Source organism: Protopterus annectens, chromosome 9.part0 (assembly GCF_019279795.1).
Source record: "Protopterus annectens isolate FY-2018-M chromosome 9.part0, PAN1.0, whole genome shotgun sequence".
Classification (NCBI taxonomy): domain Eukaryota; kingdom Metazoa; phylum Chordata; order Ceratodontiformes; family Protopteridae; genus Protopterus; species Protopterus annectens.
In genome coordinates, this window is record NC_056743.1 from 148,599,772 (window position 1) to 148,613,219 (window position 13,448).

The following is a 13,448-nucleotide window of genomic DNA, read 5'->3' on the forward strand; positions in this document are numbered from 1 at the left end:
AGTCTGGCATTACAAGTTAAAGTCCAGCCTCCTCTGTTCTTCCTCTAAAACTGTAGCAAGCCAATAGCTATATTTGGAACAACTGGCTTGCTATAACTTACCAAATACAAAGTGTTGATTCAGTGAACTGCCTTTCTGTACCCCCATTCAGAAATGCAGTTAGAGAAAGAAGAATTTAAGAGCTGTTCTTCACAATCACACCTCCCTAACACCTTGTACCTGGGGTGGCTACCACCTTCATCCCAACTTTGTTACACAGGTACTTTTGTACACAATGCAGAAGCTCTCAAACTCATGGATTCAACCATGAACAAGGAAGTGCAGTTGTTGAAATAACCACAGTATGCTATATAATCTTGTCTAAGCAGAGTGGAGTCCCTTCCAAAACAGGAAATATGCAGCTGATTACTGATGCAGACTACTTGACTGAAGACAATGTTCATATTGCACCAGGTGCCATTGGAAAGCCCTACCTAAAACTGTAAGCACAGAATCAGCAACAGAATCTTATCCTAATGGGATATAAGTATTACCTGGAATGCCACACTAACTGCAAGAATGTTTTCTGCTGCACTGGAAAATCCACAGGTGAATGCAAAGGGAGAGCAGTCACCATCCCACATGTTGAGCTAAAAGAGCTCACAAAAAGCCTTCATAACACTAGGGCCCAGATGCCACTGGTTGTGAGCTTAACAGTGTCATTCAGAAGATTATGCCTGAGACAAAAATATCACTGACTCCACAATGTCAAGTCACACACAAGTAGCATAAGCAGTTGTTCCCCAGGCCTTGCTAATAGACAGAGTTTGGTGTGTTCTTGGTAAAAAACACAGGCAGAGTTACAAGAAGCAGCAATGCCAAACATAAAACAGAAAGTGTTCTCTATTACTACACTGTAGTCCAAAGACTTCCTTTGGTGAGTGGATTCTTCATTGTCCACATACTGACACAGAACACTAACATTACAGCCCTTCTGACAATGCAGACCTTCAACATGCCAATATATGGTTAATACATGACATTTTTCCAACATATTCAGACTATAATAGCCAAAAGATAATATTTAGAGTCTGAAAATTGATTTTTCGCAGACTACAAAATTGTTCCAGAATGTGGCAACAAGAGCATTCAAACAATTTCAAAGTTATTCGAGTCTATAGGAGAAAATCTACTGGGACTATCGTAGGAGCTAGTGATAATACCTAATGTTGACGACAGACTTAATGGTAGATTATCCCATCAAGAATGAAACCATCCCTCCAACAGAGGTAGGTGGTGATTGCAGCAAACATCATGACTGGATGCTTTCCAAGTAGCATCACTTATAAGAGTAAGGCAGTAATCCTAGCCATTATTTAGTGTCAGTACAGAAGGCTGTAGGTTCTATTTCCACAGCAGGTAGATAGATTGCTGACACTGCAATGCAGCATATGGTGGGGGGGGGGGGATGCTTCACTCCTGAGTGTGCCAGCCTTCAGATGAGACAGTAAACCAAGGCCCCATCTTCCTGAGTTGGTGTTATCTCAACTGGATGTAAAAGATCCCATGATATCTATCGAAAAGCATAGGGGTCTTTTTTTTATATACAAAATAAAAGAACTCTTATTTACAATATATTTACATATGTACACACACACACACACACACATATATATATATATATATGATCTACTTGCAAATTTCAAATTGACAAAATCTCAAATTGCAAAATGTTGAGACCATAATAGCGAAAGTGCATTTAGCTGAAAGTTTAAAATATCATAACTCAAAATATCAAAAAACAAAAAGTGAAGCTGACCTTCCATCTCTGCACCACTGCAAAACACACCAAATAATAAAAACAAACACCTAACTCTCTACACTTAAGTGGGGATGGGGCAAGTCCCCCTGCACCCCCACCCCCATCCCCCTGCTAATTTAATATATCAACTCCAAGATCGCACTACACCAGAGAAAACGGTAACGATACCATTCTGCGCTGTAAGGCAATACATCTTAGGTTAAACACAAACTTACTAACCAATGTATCAGTTAATAAACATGAAAAAACAACACAACCTATAACATTTCCTTCATTCTTCCACTTAAAACAAAAATATATTTTATACCTACTCAACATCTCACTCAGACAATACTTAATGGCCCCCATACTTACACACTACAAAACCTTAAAGGAACACCTCACAAACCTTAACTTCATTACGGTATTCCAATAGTCAATATTTTTAACTTTCAGCTAAATGCACTTGAAATTTGAAAGTAGATACACACACACACAAATATATTTATACATATTCATAATTTTTCTTACAATCATACTAAATATTCACCTCTATTAGACCCCCATTCCTTTTTCTGTGATCACAATCTAATTTTACATAACACTGTTGCTTTTCATGCATTGTTCATTCAATATAACCCATATGATATGACATAAAATAACCTTTTATCTATTCTAACATATTATTTACTTTTATTCTTATAATATCCATATTAAATCACATCCATGTTTATTTTATCCACTTGCTTTATATCTTCAAAAAAATCTTTACATAGTTTCCCCATAACTTTTTTTTACTCGTTTTACACTTCAAAAACACGTTTGGTAGTTTCTTCTTCTTGACAATGTAAACATATTATATCACTTTTCTTTTTATATGCCATATTTCCTTTTACTAGTAATTTATCTATTACCAGTCTCCACAAAATAATCTTTACATTCTACTTTCTGATTACACTATATGCTTCTTATTTTTATAGCTTTAATTTTTTCAACTGTTAGATTTTCCCCATGGCTTTACATAGTAATGTTTTTAGCATTATATTCTCACGCCATACTTTTCTTTCTTTTTCTATATCATCCATTCATTTTCCATAAAAGTATTTTTTCTTGGTAGCATTTTATTTCTTCATTTATACACTCTTTTTTGCCATATCCCAAAACATATCATACTTACATTTATACAATTTTACTACTAGTCTCTCATCTTTTTAATTTATGCACCTTAATGAAGCAGCATATACCACTGGGTTAATTAACCCTACACCCCCTAACTCTTTGTTTAAATACAAAACTCATCTTTTTACTATGTTTAATGTAGAACTCCATATAAATGAAAAACAAATATCTGCAATAATTCCTTTTCAAATACAGTTGTCAACATAAATGCACGTGCTAAGTATCCTACTTAACCATCAACACTGAATTTATCAAATAAGCCTTTTTTCTGAAGGATAATTTATATTTTCTCTGGAAAAGACAGGCTTGTTTTATTTCTTCTATGTTTTCCCCATTGATTTCTACTTACATCTTTATTCCCAAATTTTAGACCTAACACAGAAATTTCATTCATTGCAAAATATATACCCCCCATCACCTAAACCTTTACTTTTTTCTTTATTCAAAGCCATTCCTATCACGTCTAGACACTCCTTTGTGCAAATTACTTCTTTTATCCAAATTATGTTGTTTGCAACTATTATAATGTGATCTGCATATGTTAGCAGAACTGGGGTTCTTAACCCTTCATTTTATAATTTATTTCACATACTATCACATTCACAATTAATGCAAAGAGCATACAACTCATTGGGCATCCCTGTCTTACACTGCTCTTCATATGCACCACTTGGCTTAACCAGCCATTTACACGTTTACTTTATTATCGATATACTCTGACATACATAATTTCCTAACTTTCTCACTTATATTATATTATTTCATTATTCCCCATATGATTTTATGTCCAGTTGTATGAAATGCCTTATTAAGGTTTGATATCATGATTTGAATTTCACTTCTTTTCTATTCATAATATCATCCACAATTTCTCTATCATTCATTATTCATTCTTGAGAACACTTCCTCATTATACTATATATACTATCTTCCATAATTTTTTTCCAATTTTAGTTTCAAATCTCTTTTGTATTATTTTTATAAAGATCTAATAATTATTATTATTATTCAATACAACGGGGTTCCAGTTTTTTAATTGTGTTCTGTCTTCCTTCCTCCACATGAATGTCAGTACTACACTGCATAATTCTTTAAAAAATAAAATCTTAATTTAGCCATTCACTCCAAATCTTTAAAAATATATATTTTTTGCTAATCCCTTAATTTTTATACATTTCATACCCTATTCCATCTGGTCCTGCAGCAAAATCTATATTTACTTCTTCTAATACTTTATGTAGCTCATATAAACAAATCTTTTCCAATTTCTTATTCTCTTTTTCTGTTAACTTTTTTTGCATTCAATGTTTTTTGCTACCTTTTTTATTAAACATTTCTTGTATATATTGTACTACACTGTTCTTAATCTTTTCCTGAGTTCTTTCTATTTCTCCTTTTACATTTTTTCTCTCATTGCACTAGCATCTTCCTTTACTAATCTGCTTAAGTAATATGATACTTCTTTTCTTTTTCTTTGTAAAAAATATCATTGCTTATACAACAATTATTGTATTTTTTCTTGACTTCTTTCATAAAGCTCTTTTTTTTTGTCAAAGTATTTTCTGTCATTATGTTCTAAATCTTCCAGTGCATCATTATATTATGTATTTCTTTATCAACTTTTCTCATATATCGCCACTGTAAAACAGTTGTTATATTTTTCTTAAATACCATCCATTGTTCAATTTTTATAAAACGTTTTCATAGTAATATATTTCAATAACTTTATTACTAATCTCTTTCCTTCTTCATTCCATTCTCATTTGCTCTTTTTATTTCTTTACAAATTTTTATATTTCCCTTCTTTTTATTTATCTCTAGCCATATTACAACATAATCAGAAAATCCTGTTTTAAGTACCTCCCCTTCTCTTATAACTAAACCTTATATACTATAAAAATCATCTATTTCAGTTCTATACATACCCCTTTTGTAAGTCCATGAATTTTTGTCCCAAAGTTTTAACTTACTACATCTTCTAACTTCTAACAGTTTTATTATATTATTTCCTTTCTTTTTATGCTTGCCTCTTAAATCACAATTAAAGTTTCCTGTTATTATTATATTCATATTTATCACTACATAGCCCAAAATCCTATGAAATGAGTCTGCCTTTTCTTTACAATTAGTATAAGCATAAAATGTTATAATTCTATATACTCATTCTTTCCATTTTAAACCTACATTTGTAAATCTTCTTATTCTTCCAGAACATTTCTCATTTCCCAAATTCCAGATTATCTTTCCTTCCTGTAGTTTCTCTGTTTGTAATATTTCTTCATTTGTTAAACATTGTGTGTCTTCTAATATAATTACATCTACAGCACATGTATTACACCACTCAAATCCCTATTCTTCTGACTATACTCTTAATACTATTCATATTTACAGAAAGCACTCTAAAATTTTCATTTTCCCTTTTCCTTAGATTCATGGTTTCAAACGTTCATAGCTAATTACTAGACTAGCTACCTTAATGGGTCATTCTAAGCCTAGGCAATTTCCCCTCCCAAAGGTGAGTATCAAACACTGTACCTTATGACAGTGAGTCAGACACATTAACCATTACACCAACCCCCAACAATTAGCTGTATATATTTTTCATCCATTCCTTTATTTTTTCTTTTGTATTTATCACTTCAGTTTTTTTTCTTACCCATTTACCAACAGACTTCTTTTATCTTTTACTGTCTCCCATTTTATGTTTTCTTCATCACTTATTTCAGAGCCTTCTTCTATGCCCTCTTTATTATTTTTTTCTTATCTATTTTTCTTCTATTTCTACTACTTGTAAAATGTTTCCCTTTGTTCATTTTATTCTCTTTTTTTTTCATTACTCTTATTTTCATTTTTAAAATCCATTCATAAACGTCAAATTATGCTATATTTATAACATTTCAATTCACATGTTTTGCATCATGTCTCATTCCCACAAAAGTAACATTTTCTTTTATCACATTTACTTATAAAATGTCCTTCTTTTCCACAAAAAAATTAAGAAAAACATTTTTTGGGTTGTTCCCAGTATTTTACAACACCCCTGTTCCCGTCCGCATTTATCATGCTGTATAATTTTTTTTCTTTCTATTTTTAACACAATATTACAATCCTATCCGCCAGTCCACAAACCCATTTTTATCATAAATTTTTGCAATGTCCAGTACTTCTTTACACACGTTTTCAAATGTCCCTTTACAGTCTCTCATTCTACCTCGCTGAAATTATTTCCGTTAAATATTTTTATCACATAAAGATTCCATGGGTTACAGTCTTTATTTTTTTTCTTATTCACAACAAAATTGAAAAAAAAAACTGTCTGAGGTATAATGTCACAAAATATCTATTTGTTAATAAGAATACATGTTCTTACCTCATGTCCTTTTACACCAAAAGGAGGTATTAAACTGTCCCACACTTCATACCTATCCCTTACTACGTTCTTCCATTTTACATTTTCTTCTGCCACTTTCTTTTCTGCTGCTTGCCTTTTTCCTTCTTTTACTTTCTTTGCATATGTTTTCTTTTCCATCTTGCCTCTATTCTTCAGGATTGACTCTCCATCCTTCTTTTGTATTTTCTCCATAATGTACCCAGGAAATCTTGTCTTCATTTTCTGTCTCACTTGCATCACCATTTCTTTAAGTAAATCATCCCACAACCCTCCCAGCTGGATGGCTGTAGTTATACAACCATCATTTTCCAGCTCATCTCCATTAGACAGACTTCTTTGAAACATGTCCTAAGAATCCTGCATGCATTCTCCAGTCTTGATATGGGCTTTCTCCTCCATTTCTCTCACCACTCCATTATCTCCCTCTCTCTCCATCTACCTTTTTGTTTCTCCAGGCCACCTGTGTGCCTGGAATGGAAACAATAAGTGCTCATGCAAAATGGGTCCCACTCACAACAATGAGTAGGGAAAGTTCCCTAATGCCCTGGCCAAATTTCCCCTTTTAGTACAAATACCACCTCATGTCTCCCCTAATGAAAAAAAAAACACACTTTGACTGGGAATCTGCATAGAGGCTTTGCACTTTCTGTTTTATGGTATTTTTATAATTTTAGTTGGTTTGCATTATTGTTATAATGCACTTGTTGGTTATTGTTTTTTAGCAGTGTTTGGATTTTATGTTGCTTTTTCTTTCACTGTACTTATACAATCTCATCCAAGCACAACTTGCACAAACTCAAACATTCAGATACTCCAGATTTCCACTGAATTGTCCCAAATAAATACAAAATAAATAATATTCAACAAATAAAGAAAAAATACTATTAAAATTCGTATTACAAGTGACTTCACCTCCCCTGCATTCCACTATCCAGAGGATTAAGCCTCTATACTCACCACCTGGGGAGGTTACCCCAATCTCCCAACTTAAATATACGCCAGTCTCCCAATATAAAAATATTAACTCTAGGCAATATAACCACAGAGCAAAGATAATAATTTATAAAACTGCAAAACACATATATTTATACACCCATTTTATCACAAGCTTTAATCATATACAATAAAATAAAATTACAATAAAACATTATTACTCAGAATTGGCAAATACATTTTGATAGCTAGTTACTTAATAAAAAAAACCTGCATGCTGCTTTAACCCCCTGAGAAAGTACTGGTCAAATCTGTTAAGTGATACTCAGTAACCAGTTCCCTTTGTAGTCATGAGAGGTATGGTACATTTACATGCATCATCAACTGGACATTCAAAACCTGTTTTCTAAACAGATGCACTGTTTATAAAAGTGAAGTGTTACTGTGAAGACAAAATGTGTTTGATTTACGCACTGCCAGAACAGACTGAGGTGTGGGGCAGCTAGTCATAAAATATAACATTTAGTCCACTAAAAGTCAACAAAAATACTGTAAGACCAGGCATTTTGCTCTGTTCTCAATTTCTTTTTGGCAGCAGTTTTTTTAAACAGTACTGCAGAGATATCTTCCGGTTTCTGCTGTACTGTAGACGTGCATATAATGATTTACAGTAACAAGCATAGTCAACAGTATTCCCAATAGCTACCAAAATCTGTTATAAAAATCTTCATATCTTGTATTACTACTGTTTTTAAACATTTTTGCAAAGACCAACAAATGAGTACATAAGTCCTTGCAAAAACTGGCATCTCTAACAAAGCAGACAGCCTTGGAATATTTGTTCTGACTGTGTGTTACTTTGCATTATGCAGACCATCATAGATTAACTCGTACTTAAAACATGACATCTGTTAAAAGTATAATTTTTTTTAGTTTTTTATTTGAATAATAATAAAAAGCATCATAAAATGTTTCGCAACAATTAATTTCTATGGCACTTATAGCTTTGACACTAACCTGATGCAAGCAATATTTTGTTTCCTTTAAAAAATAAAAGGTAAATTATGCATTTCTAGGCATGTCTGTGTCTCAAGCTAGACAGAGATATATTTCAGAGAACCACTGCCACCTACTGTTTTTTTAAAGTCAAATCACCTGTGGCCCACTTCAAAAGAAGTCATTTGACTTATGTCCTAGTACTGCCAAAAGCTAATCTTAAAAATAGCACTAGATGCATAAATGACTTTGGAGAATTACTATCAAATAAGGGCAATGCAAGAGAGACACATAAGGGAAGAGAGTGAGAGAGAGAGAGACACAGAAATATACTAGCCTTTTGTCTCTGAAATAGTGATGTCAATCATAAAGAAAATAGCACATCACTGAAACATCCACTGTGCTTTGTTATCTTTTTCTTCAAGGTATTCCCTTAAATAACTTATTCTTTTCAAAGCTGGTTTAAAATCAAAACAGACAGGTTTTTGCTTTTAAAGCTGGATTAAACAAAAAGCTGTGTATTAAATATTTATCAAGAACAGTTCAACATTTATTCCACAGCCTCATAACTTTCATATAAACAAGGTTTAGATCTCAAGATTAACTATCCAGATTCTGAAAAAAAAATCATACATGGGTACTCATTACAGGTGCATTGTATTAAGCATGTACAGTTAATGTCTAATTGTATTTTAGAAAAAAAATGTTTTTGGATTCTCTGCGTTGGTTTGTAGAGAAGAGTGAGTGCGGTGGTGGTACTGCGGGTGCGGTGGTGGTGCTGCGGTAGCGTTGTCGCCTCACAGTAAGACGCTGTCTGGTTCGATTCTCAGCTAGAGCGTCTTCTATGTGGAGATATGCGTGAATGGGCGTACCTTCGTTGAAGGTTATGCGTCAGGGCTGGTAACTCGTCATGTAAAAATCAACTACCAATCATTAGCGGACCGGAGTTCCGCTGTGGCGACCCCTAACCGGGTAAAGCCGAAAGACACAAACAAATTATAAAGCCTCAAGCCTCAAAGTTAATGTTTCTAGCAATCATGCAATCTATTACAGTAAGAAGTACATTACAGTGATTAAGATGCCGGGCTGTAATGCTAGGGACCTGAGTTTATAATCCATCAGCTTTCACTGTCTCACTGAGCAAGTCACTTAACCTGCTTATACTGCCATATATCCCCTGTGAAATGTACTTTTCGTCACAGTTGCACTGACTGATTACCAAAGTTCAGAAAAAAGATAGACAGATAGCTAAAATACTATAGTGGTAGACAAAATGCATATTCATTTTGTGCCTCATAAATGCATCCAATGGTTCTAAGTATAACAACAAAAAAAGAAAAAGAACTGAAAGATAGCATGGGAAATGTGGATTGCTATCATTAGCTATGTTCACCTTCTAATCTTGGCTTCCGTCTATTACCTGTCACCCTACCTCAGGACTGTACAACTGAAATCAAGTCATGAAGGAAGGGATACATCACTGAAGAAGGCTGAATGACCATCATAAACTATCATTTTTACTTTTAAAGTAATAGTTTTTGTTGTATTTCTTGACATTTCTCTTTCTTGTGAAATATTTTGCACACATCACGTTTGATTATACAATGCAGCATTATGAAAATATACTGATTTAAAGCTATACATGTCTTGAGGACAAATTTCATATAAGCAATATAAAACAAGATAAACACGTGCACCATTTGTACATATCATAATCTAGCATACAATAAAAACTGCCCATTACTAAATAGGCTAAAATTGCAAATAACAAGCCTAAAGTTACAAATAACAAGCCAGTGTTAATTTATTCTGCAGTTTTGCTTTACATGATATTTTTTCTTGCAAATGAGTTAGTGGTTAACTTTGTCCAAATCACCTGTTTGATAACCAGTTCTTAACTGTTCTTGTACAGACATTTGTATAAACTTGCTTTTAACTTAATCTATCTATAATTAATTAGTTCATATTACTCATAAATGTTCTAAAACTAGTTGTGAGACTAAATAAAATATTTGTGCATAAATAATGAGATTAATGTACAAGACATTTATTATGTACTGCAACACATCTACAGTAATAAATAAACTTCATTAGTGTAATAAAAATACATATCACACATGACACTCTTCAGTTTATTACCAATTTTTATTTTAGATATTTGTTAACTGTGTCTTAACACTGGCAGTAACAAATACTCCTTATCCAGAGTGGTGTAAGGCACGAGGAAGTTAACTAACTTACTCAGTGTTACACAATAGCTTATGGAAAATGCTGAGATTCAAACTTAAGTCTTCATTTAGTAATCCATTACTTTTATCATTGTTTTACTGTTTCCTTATTTAATTCAAGGCTTACTAAACCTAATAAAATATGTCCACAATTCCCCAAGTCAAACTGGATTACTCTAATAAAAAAATTCATTTATCTCATATCTTCAGATAGACATTATTTAGTGTCAACTTAATTTAACACATACATGCAAAGAAATCAATAAAGGCACAAATTCAGTTTTTTGCTTCTATTTGCTCAAGTAGTATTTAATTTAAAGGTCAGCTAATGGCTACATAGTAAATGTATTCATTACAGACAAAAAAATTAACTAGCTGTTGACATTTCTGCTCATATTTCTAACAGCACGGTAGCTATTAAATAAATAATTGCTTACAATTCACAACCATGTTTGAGGGTGGGACAACAAAGGTACTAGAAAATGACATGCCAGATACTGGTGGCTATTAATACATAAAATAAATATTATGTCTTTAGTGCTATGTAAATGTAAAAAAATGATAAATTCTAGAATACTGCATTATTCATATCAGCTGCAAATGAATCAGTGCAAATCGATATTCTGCAGTTATTCCACAGTACAAGCCAAATAATGATTCCCAAATCAGAACACTTAGAGGTCAGCATTTCCTTAGGTCTTCTCCCTTGTGGAAATATTTCCCAAGTGTTTTCATTAAACATGCATCTCATTTTCATTATAAACACATTATCAAATTATAATCTGTCTATGGTCTTGCTGTCAGCTACGTATTTCAGTAATTTTGTTATCTCTTAATTTGCAATATATATTAATGCACTCCCTATACATTATTTGGGTTTGTAAAGAAAATGAACATAAATCAATACCAACATACAGGTACACAAGAAGGCGTTGAGTCACCTTGATCATCATAGCAAAAGTACAGTCAGGTAACAAATATATTAATGGTTTTGAATAAAAATGAATTACTGTAGTACACACTCTTGTTCTTTATGAGAACCTCAGTTATTGAGGTGTATAGCATTAGTCAAACACTAAAGACACATTTTGTTCTTCAAAGAAATTTCTATAAAGTTCTTATAGCTCTCAAAAACATACACCAGCAAAGACAAATCCTTTCATTGCTGAGCTTATCTGGGAAATAATATACTTACTTCCATTTATTCAGCAAACATTCTCTGAAAAGTAATGCTTTGCAATAAATCCATATTAACTCAGCTGTCTAGCAAATATTTTCAGCCACCAAACTAAGCAGTAGTCACAACAGAATGTTGTAAGCAGAATCAATTTCTTCAGGCAAACTGCAATATGAGAATATTACCTGCTTACAGACCCATGTAACAAAACAGAGATGTAGTCTGTCAGGATAATATGAAAAATAGAAGTAAATATTAATATAAAGTTAAAACGTCTGTGAGAAAAAGTTGCATGTACAAAATATTATTATTATGCTGACACTGCCACATTCTGGTTTAATAAGTTTATGTTTCTTTACTGCAATTTGTATAAATTCATATAGGTAAATAAAATGTTTCAGTTCATCTGGTCAGCAATGCAAGAGTCTGTTTTTATGAAGCCACATTATTTTATGACAAAATGTCTAAGAATGACACTTACCAAAGTAAGTTCAAACTGCAGCTTGTAAGGACCCCTGTGGGAATTTAGAATGATCTTATTCTAATTCCTTTTTAATTTTTATATCAGCATTTAATGGAATGGACTTCTTGGAGCAAATGGTAACACCAAACCTTTTTTGGGAACAGCTGTTCAAGTATTGCTTATCATGGTAATAACCTGCTTGTCGGTGAAAACTAGGGCACACTGTCTAATAGAACTGGCTATTTTCCCACCCAATAGTTTATACATAACTACAAGGATAATATTAGAAATGCATTTCATACAAAATGTGACACTGATTAAGAAGAAGGCAATAGGTCTCAGTGCCTTGTCATTTTAAAGAAGTGTGTTTGTGACACATCATCAGACTAAAAATAACCTGCTATCTTACATTTATCAGTCAAGCAGGAGCAGACACTGTCTACAATAAAAGTGTTTTGAAATGTTTTAGTGTAATACATAGAGCTATGCAGAGGGAACAGCATTTGCATTTCAAACAAGACTCATTAATTATGTACAAAGTGCTGAGTAATTTTATTATTGAGTGGTAAACCCTTCAAAATCATATCTCTTGAACCCAGACTTTGGGATATTCCCTAACAACTCTGGCAAATAACCAAATTAATTTATGGTTACAATATATCATGTAATGCTTTTCAGTTTTTTATCACTTCATAAACTAATAGGATTAATTGTCAGTCTTTAATTATTCATCATGTCACATAATGTATACTGACAACATGATACACCAAAATATAAACTGTTCTAATATGTACTGAGGTTACGATAGGACAGAGTAACGTAAAACAGGCATAAAAACAAGAAAACACTAGCATCTGCATATAGGTGTATACTAAGCTAATGACCACTGGGGCCTTTATAACCTGAACCATATATCTATCTATAAATAGATAGATATTATACAACGAACCCCCATTAATATTCCAAAACGTGCACTTTTTCCATTAGTATAACTCTTTTTTTAACAGCAATGGAGAACGCAAGATCTCTGTTGCTTTTTACACGCTGTCTCGCTATGTTAAATGAGTTTAACATAGCGAGACAGCTTTAAAAAAAGTAACAGAGATCTTCCTATCTCCATTGCTTTTTTAAAGGTGTCTTGCTATGTTAAATGGGTTTAACATAGTGAGACAGCTTTAAAAAAAGCAACGGAGATTCTCTGTTGCTTTTTTTAAAGCTGTCTTGCTATGTTAAACTCCTTTAACATAGCGAGACAGTGTGTAAAAAGCAATGGAGATCTTGCTTTCTCCATTGCTTCCGCC

At 32.9% G+C, this 13,448-nt stretch overlaps 1 protein-coding gene across 3 annotated transcripts in view; it reads right to left on the reverse strand.

Moving 5' to 3' along the window:
- Positions 1-12,328, reverse strand: part of LOC122811089 (actin, aortic smooth muscle-like) — a 534,944-nt gene extending 522,616 nt beyond the window's left edge. Inside the window, exon 1 of one of the 3 annotated variants that reach the window (XM_044082666.1) lies at positions 12,166-12,325. The gene's annotated coding sequence lies outside the window, so the exon portion shown is untranslated. Of the gene's footprint in view, positions 1-12,165 lie in introns of all 3 variants that reach the window. The other 2 variants (XM_044082668.1, XM_044082667.1) reach the window with 2 other exon arrangements.
- Between the last annotated feature and the right edge of the window lie 1,120 nt (positions 12,329-13,448).